Source organism: Mustela nivalis (assembly GCF_964662115.1).
Source record: "Mustela nivalis genome assembly, chromosome: 7".
Classification (NCBI taxonomy): Eukaryota; Metazoa; Chordata; class Mammalia; order Carnivora; family Mustelidae; genus Mustela; species Mustela nivalis.
The window spans coordinates 32,953,761-32,968,781 of NC_139026.1; the positions used below are offsets into that span (position 1 = coordinate 32,953,761).

General features: G+C 34.5%; 1 protein-coding gene across 6 annotated transcripts in view; it reads right to left on the bottom strand.

The window, feature by feature from the left end:
- Positions 1-15,021, bottom strand: part of LRRIQ1 (leucine rich repeats and IQ motif containing 1) — a 225,009-nt gene that overhangs the window by 62,912 nt on the left and 147,076 nt on the right. The window lies entirely within an intron of this gene.

The window sequence follows — 15,021 nt, forward strand, 5'->3', positions numbered from 1 at the left end:
TTTCTTTCTTTCCTTTTTTTTTTTTTTTTTTTTTGAGAGGGAGAGATGTGGGGGAGGGGTGGAAAGAGAGGGAGAGAGAATCTTAAACAACTGTCAGGGTCTTAAGGGTCAAGACCCAGAGATCATGACCTCGACCAAAATCAAGATTCAGACACTTTACCAACTGAGTGACCCAGGCACCCCGGGATACACTATATTCTTTCCCTTTACTTTCTTGGCTTCATTTTGGATTTAGTGCTTCTTTTATTTTATTGTTCTGTTTTGTTTTTTTCTTACTAGTGTGAAAATAACATTGTTAATATATATTCATTTTAATTTTTCTCCTGGAAATCATAATACACACGGTTAACATAATCTAAAATTAACCATTTTTTCCCTTCTGCCAGGGAATACAAGAATCATAGAATATTTTAACTCAATTTCACTCCATTTTGATTTATATGTAAATTTTCTCTGATTTGACTTGTGACATTTAATTCCACAAGATGTGATTATTGCTATTTGTATTGTCAACTTATATTTGATTTTACCAACATATTTCCTATTTCTTATTTTTTTCTTTCTTCCTGCCACATGGATATTTCATCTGGGATTTTCTTGAGAAAAGGACTGTGCCTTTAAATAAGTTTGTTTAATAACTGCCTACTAGTAGCAAACTCAGTTTTTGTTAATATGAAAATGTCTATGGTGAGGTCAGCTGGGAAGATGGCAGAGTAGGAGGACCCTAAGCTCACCTCCTATCATGGATACAAGTAGATAACAATCATAATCAGCATAAATAATCTGGAAAATGACCCAAAGACTGGTAGAACAAACTCCAAAACCAAAGGAAGAGTGAAGACAGTGAGAATGAAACTGACTGTGGATGTCCTCATTTGAAAGGAAGCTGGTGGCACGGAGAAGGGTAGAAAACAGACTCTTGCACCAGAGAGCCCACAACACAAGGAAGACCAATCTCCGTAATTTTGCCTTTGAAAGTGAAAGGGGCTGAAATTTTGAGGGTTCCTAAAACCAGTGGGACCTAAATCTTGGAATTTTAAAAATCACTGGGCTTGGCTCTGGGAAAGTACAGATAGCCTTAGAAAGGGGAGTCCCCACACTTAAAAAGATAGCATGACAAACAGTCCATGCAGTTACAGTGTAGACCCAGCGTTTGAGAAACACCAGGGGTAGATGGGAGAGAAAGTGATTTGCTCATCTCAAGGTGTGGCCCAGAAAGACAGGGACCATGGGGACACCTCTCCAGGAAAAAAGGAGCTGGCAGGTGCCATTTCCCTCCCCTCTCCTCCAGCATAAACAACAGTCACCTGTGGAAATCAGCATGGTGCTAACACTCAGTACATACCTTATTTGCACCAGGCATTGACCCCTGTGCTTAAGTGGATTAGCCCTTCCCAGTCATGCTCCCTTCAGCCCCAGTGCTATGGGTCCCATCTTAAGAAGACCAGTGCAAACCCTATTAACCATTTATCCTTACCCACATGTTGTGCCGGACCTCGTTTCCAAAGATGGCAGGGGTAGATCTTTCATGGACAGACCACCTCACACCCTGCTGGCCATAAGAGGCAAAAAGAATCTCTATAGACCACTGACTTGAAGAAAAAAAAGAGGCCAAACTCAACAGCAGAGCACATGCAACACAGAAAGGAAACACTCCATGCAACACCAGGCCCTGGGGACAGGGAACACTGTACTACTACAGGGCACTATGGGACCTCTTCTTCATAAGGGTGTTATCAATAAGAACAAGAAAAATGGCTGACTTTCCTAACACATAGAAATAGAAAAAGAAAGTCAGACAAAATGAGGAGACACCTGCAGATTGAAAGTGAGGGGATAGAGAAATATTATCATGCAAATGGATGCCAAAATAAAGCCAGTGTAGCAATACTTATGTTGGACAAAATACATTTTAAATAAAGACTGTAATAAGAGACAAAGGACACTATATAATAATAAAGTGGACAATCCGAGAAGAGGATAAAACAAAGGTAAATATTTATGAACCCACCATGGGAGCACCCAGATACATAAAACAATTAGTAACATAAAAAATAATTGATAGTAATACAATAATACTAGGGGACTTTAACACCCCACTTATATTGATGGACGGATCATCCAAGTAGAAAATCAATAAGGAAACAATGGCTTTAGTTGACACACTGGACCAGGTGGATTTGACAACTTAAATCAGTAAAACACATATTCTTTTCAAGTGCACAAGAAACATTCTCCAGAACAGGTCAAATATTGGGCCAAAAATAAATTTCAACAAATTAAAAATATTGAAGTTGTACCATACATCCTTCCTGACCACAATGATATGAAACTAGAATTCAACCACAAGAAAAAATCTGGAAAGAGCACAAACACACCAAGGTTAAATAACATGCTACTAAACAATGAACGGGTCAACCAAGAAATCAAAGAAATAAAAAATTACATGAAAACAAATGAAAATGAGAGCACAATGATCCAAAATCTTTGGGATGCAGCAAAAATGGTTCTAAGTGGGAAGTTTATAGCAATACAGGCCTAACTCAAGAAGCAAGAAAAATCTCAAACAAGCTAACCTTACACCTAAAAGAACTAGAAAAAGAACACACAAAACTCAACCCAGCAAAAGGAAGGAAATAATCAAGATTAGAGCAGAAATAAATGATAGAGCAACTAAAACAAAACCAACCAAACAAACAAAAAAAAAAAACAATACAACAGGTCAAGGAAACCAGGAGCTGGTTCTTTGAAAAGATCAATAAAATTGATAAACTTCTAGTGAGACTGATCCGAAAGAAAAAAGAGAGAGTCAGAGAGAGAGAGAGGACCCAAATAATCAAAATTACCAATGAAAGATAAGAAATAGCAAACAAGACCACAGAAATACAACTGTATGCCAGCAAATTGGACAACCTAGAAGAAAGGGCTAAATTCCTAGAAACATATTCTCTACCAAAACTAAAGCAGGAAAATTACAAAATTTGAACAGCCCAATAACTAGCAATGAAATTGAATCAGTAATCAAAAAGTTCCCAACATATGATAGTTGTCTTTCTCTGCTTGACTTACAGACCTGTACCCCTGGGGATAAAAATATATGTTTATAAAAAATAAAAAATTAATTAAAAAAAAAAAGTTCCCAACAAACAAAAATCCAGGACCATATGGCTTCACAGGAAAATTCTACCAAATATTTAAAGTAGTTAACACCCATTCTTCTCAAAATATTCCAAAACATAGAAGAGAAAAAAAAACCTCCAAATTCTGAGGCCTATATCAAATACCAAAACCAAATAAAGACACAACAACAACAACAAAAAGAGTACTATAGGCCGCTATATCTCATGAATATAGATGCAAAAACCCTTAACCAAATATTAGCAAACCAAATCCAATAATATGTTAAAAAAATTATACTCCACAATCAACTAGTATTTATTCCCAGGATGCAAGAATGGTTCAATATTCACAAATCAGTGTGATATGTCACATCAATAAAAGAAAGAATAAAAACCATATGATCACTTTGCTACTTTATCTGTTTACCAGGGACAGGGAAATTTATATTTAGTTTTAAATCTTATATGATGAGAATAGACATTAATCTTTGCAGTAAACACACCTCTTACTTAGGGTTTTCTAAATCCCACAATTGGCAATTGCAGGATAAATTATATCTATAAAAAATCATTTGCTGAATAACAGCTAAACAAGGTGAAATATAGTCTCTTAAAGAATCCAGTTCTAAAAGCTTTTATTTATTAATTTGACAGAGAGAAATCACAAGTAGATGGAGAGGCAGCCAGAGAGAGAGAGATAGGGAAGCAGGCTCCCTGCTGAGCAGAGAGCCTGATGCGGGACTCGATCCCAGGACCCTGAGATCATGACCTGAGCCGAAGGCAGCGGCTTAACCCACTGAGCCACCCAGGCGCCCCAAGAATCCAGTTCTAAATGCTATGTTAATAGTGCTTGCTTCAGCAGCATATATATACCCAAATTGGAATGATATAGCGATTAGCATGGTTCCCACACAAGGATGACACTAAATTATTAAAAATTCACAAATTAATACTGATTTTTAAAATTTTTTTAATACTGATTTTAATAACAATCAAATATGATTTGACATAAACCACAGCCCCGCCATTTTGCCTTACTAACGGATGTGCCCTCCACCAAAAAAAATTATTTGGTAAAATAAAATTCTGTAAGCCAAGCATTTTTTTTTCATTTTTATCAGTTTTTGGACAAAAATAAGGCATAAAGTCCTAAATCTTAAATTAATAAAATTTTGTTATATTATTATTTCAGAGTTCTCATCATTTCCTCCAAACTGTGTTTAATTATCTGTAGTTTCTAGCACTTCTAATTTCTCTGCCCCCACAGAGATTTATAAACCAACAGTTAGCAGACACCCTCTCGGTTAACTGCTAGCCTCTCCTTTCTGGTTCTTCCCCCTTCCCTCCATATGCACATTGTAAAGAGAATCCCAGTGGGCATGTTTACTAAAGAGTCACTGAGACTCTGGGACTCTGGATGGGAAGCATACTTGCCAAAAAAGTTATATAAGGTAACCCAATCTTCTGGAATGGGTAGAGTTGGAACTGGAATCAGAACTGATTCATTCTGTTGCTCTGATGGCTGGAGCATTGACATCTCTAAATCTGGAACTGTTGGGAATAGTATTTTTGACCCTGGGGCCTGGGAAGCAGAGAGTCAGTCAACAGTGAGAGGGAAGAGTAAAGCTGAGACAAGTGAGAAAGAAATCCTGAGGTATAGAAGGCTCTAACTTTCTTGCTTCCTTAAGTTCAGTTGCAGCGCTAATAACCCTCCCCCTATTTTTAATTATGCTAGTTCAAAAAGGTACCATAATTGCAGCTCCAAAATTCCCAAGTTTGTATGATTAGGGAGCTGATGTATATAGCTCTGGCATTCAGTTATCTATAATTTCTAGCACCTGAATTTCTGCTCCCTAAAAGTTAAGATTTAAATATAGTTATAGAGACCTGTAGTAGAGTAGTATAAAATTTTCATCCCTCAGATTACTGCTGATGTTATGAAGCTTCACTTAGATATGTTGACTATTTGTATAAAGAGATGAAATCTGTAACCCACCCAGTAACATTCTAGAGCCCTGACCATGTGTCAGGCTTTCTCCTAAATATGTTAAATGCATTATCTCAGTTAATCTTCACAAACACTCAGTGAAGTAGGTACAGTTATAACCAGGGATGAGAAAAGGGAGGCACAGCAAGAGTTTGGTGACTTGCTCACAGGTAGTAATGCCGGGTCAGGCACTCAGACCTGGTAGTCTGACCAAGGCATTTTGTTTTTTGGGTTTTTTTTGGAACAACAAATTTCTCCCATATATGTATTTAATTATTTTTAATTGAAGTATAGCTGACATATAATATTATATAAGTTTCTGATGCATAACATAGTAATTCAACAATTATATGTATTATAAAATGCTCACCATAATAAGTGAAGTTACCATCTGTCACCATAAAACTTCTTACAATCTTATTGACTATGCTCTATGCTGTACTTTACATCCTCATGAATTTTTAACTGTATAACTAGAAATTTGTACCTCTTAATAGCTTTAACCTATTCTATGTATTCCCCCTCTGGCAACCATCAGTTTGTTCTCTGTATTTATGAGTCTGTTTCTGTTTTATTTTGTTTATTTGTTTGTTCATTTGTTGTTTTTTTATATTCACACATAAATGAAATTATATAGTATTTGTCTTTCTCTAACTTATTTCACTTGGCATAATGCCTTTTCGGTCCACCCATATCATTACGAGTGGCAAGGCTTCATTGCTTTTTATGACTGAGTAATATTACATTGTATATGTATATACCACACTTTCTTTATACATTCATCTATCAGTGGACACTTGGGTTGCTTCTATATCTTGGCTATTATAAATAATGGTATAGTAAATATTGGGGTACATATTTATGTAAAAAAAACTCCATATGATCATTCCAATAGCTGCAGAAAAATATTAGACAAAGTACAACATCCATTCATGATAAAAATGCTTTGCAAAGTAGGTCTAGAGGGACTATATCTCAACATAATAAAAGCCTTATATGAAAAACCCACAGCCAATACCATACTCTATGGTGAAAAACTGAGAGCATTTCCTCTAAGGTCAGGAACAAGACAAGCATGCCCTCTTTAACAACTTTCATTCCTCATAGTACTGGCGATTCTAGCCACAGCAATTAGACAATATAAATAAATAAATGACATCCAAATTGGTAAGGAAGAAGGAAAACTCTCAGTATATACAGATGACATGATATTATATATAGGAAATCCTAAAGACTCCTCTAATAACTATTAGAACTGGTAAATGAAATTAGTAAAGTCGCAGGATACAAAATCAATGTGCAAAAATATGTTGCATTCCTATACACTAATAAGGAGTAGTAGAAAGTGAAATTAAGAAAATTAACCTATTTACAATAGCCCCCAAATAATAAAATATCTAGGAATAAATTTAACTAAAAAGGGAAAGATTTGTACTCTGAAAATTATAAGATACTGATGAAAGAAATTCAAGATGACTCAAAGAAATGGAAAGATATTCCACGCTCATGGATTGGAATAACAAATACTGTTAAAATGTCCATACTACTCAAAGCCATCTACACAATTATTGCAATCCCTTTAAAAACACTAATAGCATTTTTCACAGGACTAGAAAAAACAATCCTAAAATCTGTATGGAGCCACAAAAGACCTCAAATAGCCAAACAATCTTGAAGTGAAACACAAAACTAGAGGCATTACAATTTCAGAATTGAAGTTATATTATAAAGCAGTACTAATTAAAACAGTAGAGTGCTGGCACAGAAATAGACATATAGATCAATAGAACCAAGTAGAGAGCCCAAAAATAAGGCTACAGTTATATGGTCAATTAATCTTTGATAAAGGAGGAATTAATACACAATGTGAAAAAGACAGTCTCTTCAACAAATGATGTGGGGAATACTGAACTACAATATACAAAAGAATCAAACCAGACCACTTTCACTACACACAAAAATAAACTCAAAATGGAATAAAGGGTTAAATGAGAGACCTGAAACAATAAAAATCCTCAAAGAGAGCACAGGCAGTAATCTCTCTGACATCAGCCATAGCAATATATTTTAGATAGGTCTCCTAAGTCAAGGGAAATAAAAGTAAAAATAAATTATTGGGACTACATCAAAAATAAAACGTTTCTGCACAGCAAATGAAACAACAAAACCAAAAAGCAACCTACTAAATGGAAGATGATATTTGCCAGTGACATATCTGATAAAGTGAAAGTATTCAAAATATATAAAGAAGTGATACAACTCAACACCCCAAAACCAAATAATTCACTTAAAAATGCACAGGAGACATTAACTGACATTTCTCTGAAGAAGATATACAGATGGTCAACAAAAACATGAAATGATGTTCAACATTATTTATCATCAGGGATATACTAATCAAAACTACAATGCAATATCACTTTACACTTGTCAGAATGACTGAAATTAAAAAGACAAGAGACAAGAAGTGTTGAAGGAGGTGGAGAAAAAGGAACCTTTTTGTACTGTTGGTGGGAAAGCAAACTCGGGCAGCCACTATGGAAAACAGTATGGAGGTACTTCAAAAAATTAAAAATAGAACCACTATATGATCTAGGAATCACACTAGTGGGTATTTACCCTAAAAATACAAAAGCACTGAATCAAAGGAACACGTGCACACTTATGTTTATTGTAGCATTATTTATAATAGCTAAACTATGGAAGCATCCCAAGTGTCCACCAATAGATGAATGGAGAAAGAAATTATTGTATATACACACAATGGAACATTACTCAGCTATAGAAAAGAATAAAATCTTGCCATTTGCAACAACACAGATACAGACAGAGCGGATAATACTAAATGAAAGAATCCAGAGAAGACAGATACCATATGATCTCACTTATATATGTAATTTAAGAAACAAAAACAAATGAGCGAAGGGAAAAAAGAGAGAGAGAGAGAGAGAGACAAACCAAGAAACAGACTCTTAACTATAGAGAACAAACTGGTGGTTGCCAGAGGGGAGGTTTGTGGGACAGGGAGAGATGAGGGAAACAGGTGATGGGGACTAAAGAACATACTTATGATGAAAAATAAGTAAAAATATACAATCGTGATTGAAAACAACAACAAAAAAGTAAATAAACTTGTACCGAAAGAAAGAAAGAAAGAAAGAAAGAAAGAAAGAAAGAAAGAAAGAAAGAAAATGTCTCTGTTTGCTCTTATTCTGGTGAATTTCAGTTTGATAGTAAATTTCATTCATACAACTTTCAGATCTTTGAAGATACCCTACTCTCTCCTAACTTCTCATGTTGGTTTTAAGACATTAGCTGTCAGTCTAACTGCAACTTCACTGCTAATGTGTGTCCTCTTTTTCTCAGTAAGATTTTTTGTTTTGCGTTATGTAAAATTTTACACTGATAAGTAGCTCTGAATTTTTTTTTATTTATCCTGCTTATGACTCAATTTCTTGAATGTGTCAATGATGTTTGTTATCCATTTCAGAAAATTTTTCAGTCATTATCTTACTGGATATGGCCATTGCCTCATTCTATCTTGCCTATATTCCAGAATTCTATTTAGGCATAATGAAACCTTCTCTAACTTTCTCTCTGTATTTTTATTTCCTATTTTTTTTCATATATTGGCTTCTCTGAACTAGATTCTAGATAATGTTTTCTCACATATTTTCAAGTCCATTATTTCTTCAGCTTTGTTTGATCTGCAAGTAAACCCATATTATAGATCCTAATTTCAATTATTTTACTTTTCATTTCTAAAATTTATATTGTTTTCTCAAATCTGCTCTCCTTTGCAGGTATTCCTGCAAGATAGCTTCTATTGCTTAAAGTAAGTATATTTATCTTATAATCAGTGTCTAATATAACAAATATAAATTATTTGTACATTTTTTGTGATGTCTATTTTTCTATTGGTTTGACTCATAGTGCCTTCCTTATTTTATTATAAATAAAGATATTTTTTCCAGAGATTATATGATTTCAATTTTATCAGCTATGTAGAGATACTATCAGTTTGCCATCATGTTACAATAAATTTACATGTAAGATTGTTCTTAAATTATATTATGGATTTATGTTTGTTTCAGAAAAAAATTTATCTATCCTTCTTTATTCCCCCACATGGAAGTTTTTTGCCATTTGTTAGCCCTCTAATTCTTTCACTTTTTCTGTCCAAATTTATTCCTCTATTCCAATATCATAAAACTCATATAATGCTGCTTCATCCAAAAGCATTTCTGCACCTTAAGTTTTAACAATTCTTTATCTTTTGTTTTCTATGTACTCACTGTAAGTACAAGTCAAGGCATCACATACAACTAAAGGATTCTCAGTCTATATACAAGAAATATTAACCATAGTTGGCTTTTAGTGTATTTCACTAAGTTGGAAAAATAGATTATTAAAATACTGCTCATCTTTTTTGAATGATGCAAATTTAATATAGTTTGGTGTGGTGGAGAGAGAATTGAATTACAAATACAAATCACTCCAAATCTTAGTTTCATCAATTATAAAGTGGGACTAATACATGACTCGCCAATCTGTGAGGAAAACTTATGAAATTATTTATGTACTGTAAAAAAGAAACTACTATCATTTTCTTGTTTCTGGTGGATACAAACCTTACAAATGACAATTTTGGTTTTTGAGCCAAGGTTTGCATGATTTCAAGACTTTTTCCTCTCTCTGTAAAAGAATATTACATGCTTCTTGGGATAAAAAGTTTGTGCTAATTCACATAGCACCTCAGTTCTAAAATATTTTATGTTAGTGGTTTTTTCCATTTTATTTTATTTTATCTTATTTCTTTTCAGTGTTCCAGCATTCATTGTTTATGCACCACACCCAGTGCTCCACGCAATACGTGCCCTCCATAATACCCACCACCAGGCTCACCTTCTCCCCTCCAAAACCCTCAGTTTGTTTCTCAGAGTCCACAGTCTCTTAAGTTTTGTCTCCCCCTCCAATTTCCCCCAACACACTCCTCCTCTCCATCTCCCCATCTCCTCTGTGTTATTCCTTATGCTCCACAAGTAAGTGAAACCATATGGTACTTGACTCTCTCTGCTTGACTTATTTCACTCAGCATAATCTCTTCCAGTCCCGTCCATGTTGATACAAAAGTTGGGTTATTCACCCTTTCTGATGGAGACATAATACTCCGTTGTATATATGGACCATAGCTCCTTTATCCATTCATGCGCTGAAGGGCATCTTGGTTCTTTCCACAGTTTGGTGACTGGCTATTGCTGTTATGAACACTGGGGTACAAATGGCCCTTCTTTTCACTACATCAGTATTATCTTTGGGGTAAATACCTACTAGTGCCATTGCAGGTCATAGAGTAGCTCTATTTTTAATTGTTTGAGGAATCTCCACACTGTTTTCCAAAGTGGCTGCACCAACTTGCATTCCCGCCAATAGTGTAAGAGGGTTCTCCTTTCTCCACATCCTCTCCAACACTTGTTTACTGTCTTGTTGATTTGGGCCATTCTAGCTGGTGTATCTCAATGTGGTTTTGATTTGAGTCTCCCTGATGGCTAATAATGATGAACATTTTTTCATGTGCCTGTTGTCCATTTGTATGTTTCTTTGGAGAAGTGTCTGTTCATGTCTTCTGTCCATTTTTTTGATGTGATTATCTGTTTTGTGTGTGTTGAGTTTGAGGAGTTCTTTATAGATCTTGGATATCAGCCCTTTGCCTGTAGTGTCATTTGAGAATAACTTCTCCCATTCCCTGTGTTGTCTCTTTGTTTTGTTGACTGTTTCCTTTGCTGTGCAGAAGGTTTTTGTCTAGATGAAGTCCCAAAAGTTCATTTTCACTTTTGTTTCCTTTGCCTTTGGAGACATATCTTGAAAGAAGTTGCTGTGGCTGATGTTGAGGAGATTACTGCCTCTGTTCTCCTCCAGGATTTTGATATATTCCTGCATCACATTGAGGTCTTTTATCCATTTCAAGTTTATCTTTGTGTATGGTGTTGTTAGTGTTTTTTAAAACTACTCTATAGTTGATAAGCAGTAAGTAGACACTCATGGTTACTGACAGCATTCCTCAACACAAATCAATCAAGAAGATGGGATAACATTTGCAATTCATTTCTTTCTTAAATTGAGAAATTAATGTTTTTCTACTTCAAGAACTCTGAGGGTTTAGCAATTTGATCACACTTCCAGGTAGAAGACTAGCCTGATACTGTTTTATGAATATTACCACACGATACAAGACTCCTGGATCAGGGACAAAGGGCTTTATTATTCAAAGCATAGCAAGCAAACTGAGTATCAGCATATTTCTGGTGGTTCCCTTTGCTCCTTAATTTCCACAAGCGTGAAATGAAGGAAGTCCACGTAGATACTAAGCTCACGGTAGGTTTGTGTCACAGCTGAACTGTCCTAAGTTTAGGGAGCTCAAGTATCTTATAATGGGTTATAAATTAGCTGCTTTTGTACTGGTGAGAAAACATTACCTCTGTTCTATTGGACAGCAAGCAAATCAGCCATTTGCTTCAGAGAAGATATCAACTTAATCTCATAAGGCTGTTTAATGTATAAACATTTTTTTATTAATTTTTTATTTTTTATAAACATATATTTTTATCCCCAGGGGTACAGGTCTGTGAATCACCAGGTTTACACACTTCACAGCACTCAGCAAAGCACATACCCTCACCAATGTCCATAATCCCACCCCCTTCTCCCAAACCCCCTCCGCCCAGCAACCCTCAGTTTGTTTTGTGAGATTAAGAGTCACTTATGGTTTGTCTCCCTCCCAATCCCATCTTGTTTCATTGATTCTTCTCCTACCCACTTAAGCCCCCATGTTGCATCACCACTTCCTCATATCAGGGAGATCATATGATAGTTGTCTTTCTCTGCTTGACTTATTTCGCTAATGTATAAACATTTTTTAAAAGGTAGTTAGTGCCACACTTCCAGAACATTTAGAAATGCCAGAGAACTGTCTCATGACATTACCCCTGGTCAATTTTGAATGTGAAGCCAGTAACACCTCTCCTTTCCTTCTATTAGAATTCAGACTAAAGTAACCCTATAGAAATAGTTAATCTATCAAATATCTCTTCTTAATATCTATGATTGAGTATTCAATTTGTTAAATTTTACTCTTTATAAAAGTTTTCTTAATTTGAAAAACAAATAACTAAGCCAAACCACTTATATTTAAGTTTTAAAAGGAGAAAACAAAAAAGGGAAAGAAAAAAATCAACAAGTTCTACTATCGTCAGGTTAAAATATGCTGTTTTGTCTTTTTTTGGAGGGGGACAGCACAGAAACATAAGTAGCCAAAAATTATTTGAGTTTTTCAGTAAGCATAGATAAGAAGTATGCTTTTATCATAAATTTACTCATTCTCCAAGTATATGAAAAAGCTATTATTCAGAAAGTATTTCCCATAATAAAGTACAGCATTATAGAATTCTGTGAGGTTTTCTTTTTTTAACAACTCATACATAATTTTTATGGCAAGCATGCTCATTGTGCTTTTCCATAATTTAATATCTGAATAGGTTTAGTAGAAATTTATAAATTCCTCTGAGACAAAATATGGAAAACTTTATTTCAAAATTATTCCTTATTTTCCAAAAGCTATCCACAAGAGAAAAAGAAACTCTGTGTTTTCTATTACAGCTGGTATATTAAGAACATTTTAAAATGTCATTCATTTCCATATTCAGAAATATGACATTAAGAAGTATTTTGTGGGAAAATATGGCTTCCTGATAAAGAGAAGAAATACTGTGGCTGACTGTGGAGTCAGCCAGAATAGGTTCAAATTCACACTATTCTTATATAAGTTCAAAACCTAAGCTTCATTCTCTAAAATAAATAAATAAATAAATAAATAAATAAGGGGATAATTAAATTTTTCTTACAAGGATGTGTGAATATACAATGAAATACATAAATTCCCTAGAGAGTATTCTGGTTGTTCAACAAATAACATTCTATTCTCCTTTCTCCTGAAGCTGCTATCTCAAAATATGAAGACTGAATCTTAGACATTAATTCCTTGGGTACAGATATTTATTAGAGCTCCTTATCATATTGTCCAATTACGAACCTAAGGATAGGAAATTAGTCTTTATATATTTACTTAGTTGTACTCAAAGATAAATTCATAAATGAAAATGTATTTCTTAATAATGAGAAAACAATCACTTTATTTCAAATAAGAAAACTAAGATTCAGAAAAGTTAAGTGATTTACTCAGGATGCAACAGCTGGTTAGTGACAAATCAGGAACCTTCTTCTAAGTCTTATATTTGTGCCCTTTTCCTTGTATTATGAATACCAAGGCAATTCGTGAGTTTTTGAGTTGTTTGAGACCACGGCTGAGTGTGTTCCACATTTATATAGGTCAAGAACACTCACTAATATATTTTGAGTTACAGAGCCAGAAGACAGAAAGAATTTCTTAAGCAAGTTTATAACATTAGATGACAATCCAAAATAGGGGTGCCTGGATGGTGCAGTCAGTTAAGCTTTCAGCTCAGGTCATGAACTCAGAATCCTGAGATTGAGCCCCCAGTCCAGCTGGCCATTAGTGTGAGTCTGCTTAAGATTCAAATCCATCCATCCTCTCTCTTCTCCAACCCCCACTTTCTCTCTCTTTCACTTCCTCTCTCCATCTCTAAAAACAAACAAAAAAATTGAGTGTGCTATCTTTGAAAATTTTTAAAGATTTTATTTATTTGAACGATAGGGAGCACACATGAGTTGCGGTGGGGCAGAGGGAGAAGACTTCCCTCAGAACAGGGAGCCTGACACAGGGCTGAATCTCAGGACCCTGGAATCTTGACCTGAACCTAATGGCAGCTTAACCAACTGAGCCACCCAGGCACCCCTTGTCTTTAGAATTTAATAGCTAATTGTATAGATCGTGCATAACAACAGTACACCATGTTCAACAATTTTTTCCTCAGTTCATCTAATTTTATGTTCTATCCACCTATTAAATTTACATCAATTTTATTTAATTTTTATGATTTTATCATATTTCATCTAGAATTCCTACTCAGGTTTTTCAAAGCCTCCTAATTTTACCAATCTTTTGTTGATTCATTATGCTTTCAAATCCATTTTTAGTCATAGAAAGACCAAGTATTGTATGTATTTTATCAAATTAAAGATGGCTATTTTTATTTATTTCTATATCTGATAAATCTACTACCTGCCTGGATCAATGGACTAATTTTGTTGTTTGCTTTTTTTGTTCATTTTCACTCTAGTAACTTGTATTACAAGGAGTTTAGTGATTTTGTTATTGTTTTAGTTTATGTTCTTTAAATCTATATTAATAAAAAGTTTTAGAGGTGTGAGTTTAAACTATCCCACTCAGAAAGATTTCTGACTGCTTCTGCCAGTTTCTGGACGATACATATCCCTCACCCTGGAAAGATAACTCTGAAGCAATTACTTGCTACATCTATATATTTGTGTTTTCTTTCTTTTTATAATTTTTTATAACTTTTAACATTTTTTATTTTATTTTTAATAATATTTATATATAATTAAGATGTACAACCTGATGATTTAGTATACATGTATGAAGTGAAATGGTTACTAGAGACAATTAATGTATCATATCCTCACAGAGTTATCATTGTGTGTGTGTGTGATGAAAGCACCTGAAATCTACTCTCTCAGCAAATTTTCAGTATTCAATTCAGCATTATTATCTATAGTTATCATGCTATACATTAGATATCTAGACTTATTCATCCTTTGTCATTTCTGACTTCTGAGGAATTTTCTACCTTTTTTGTCAGCTTACACTTTATTTCAAAATACCTTTTGGAGAATTGATGCTACCCTAACTTCAAAACTTACTATAAAGCTACAATAACCAAGATAGTGTGGTATTGATAAAAGAACAGAAAAATAGAT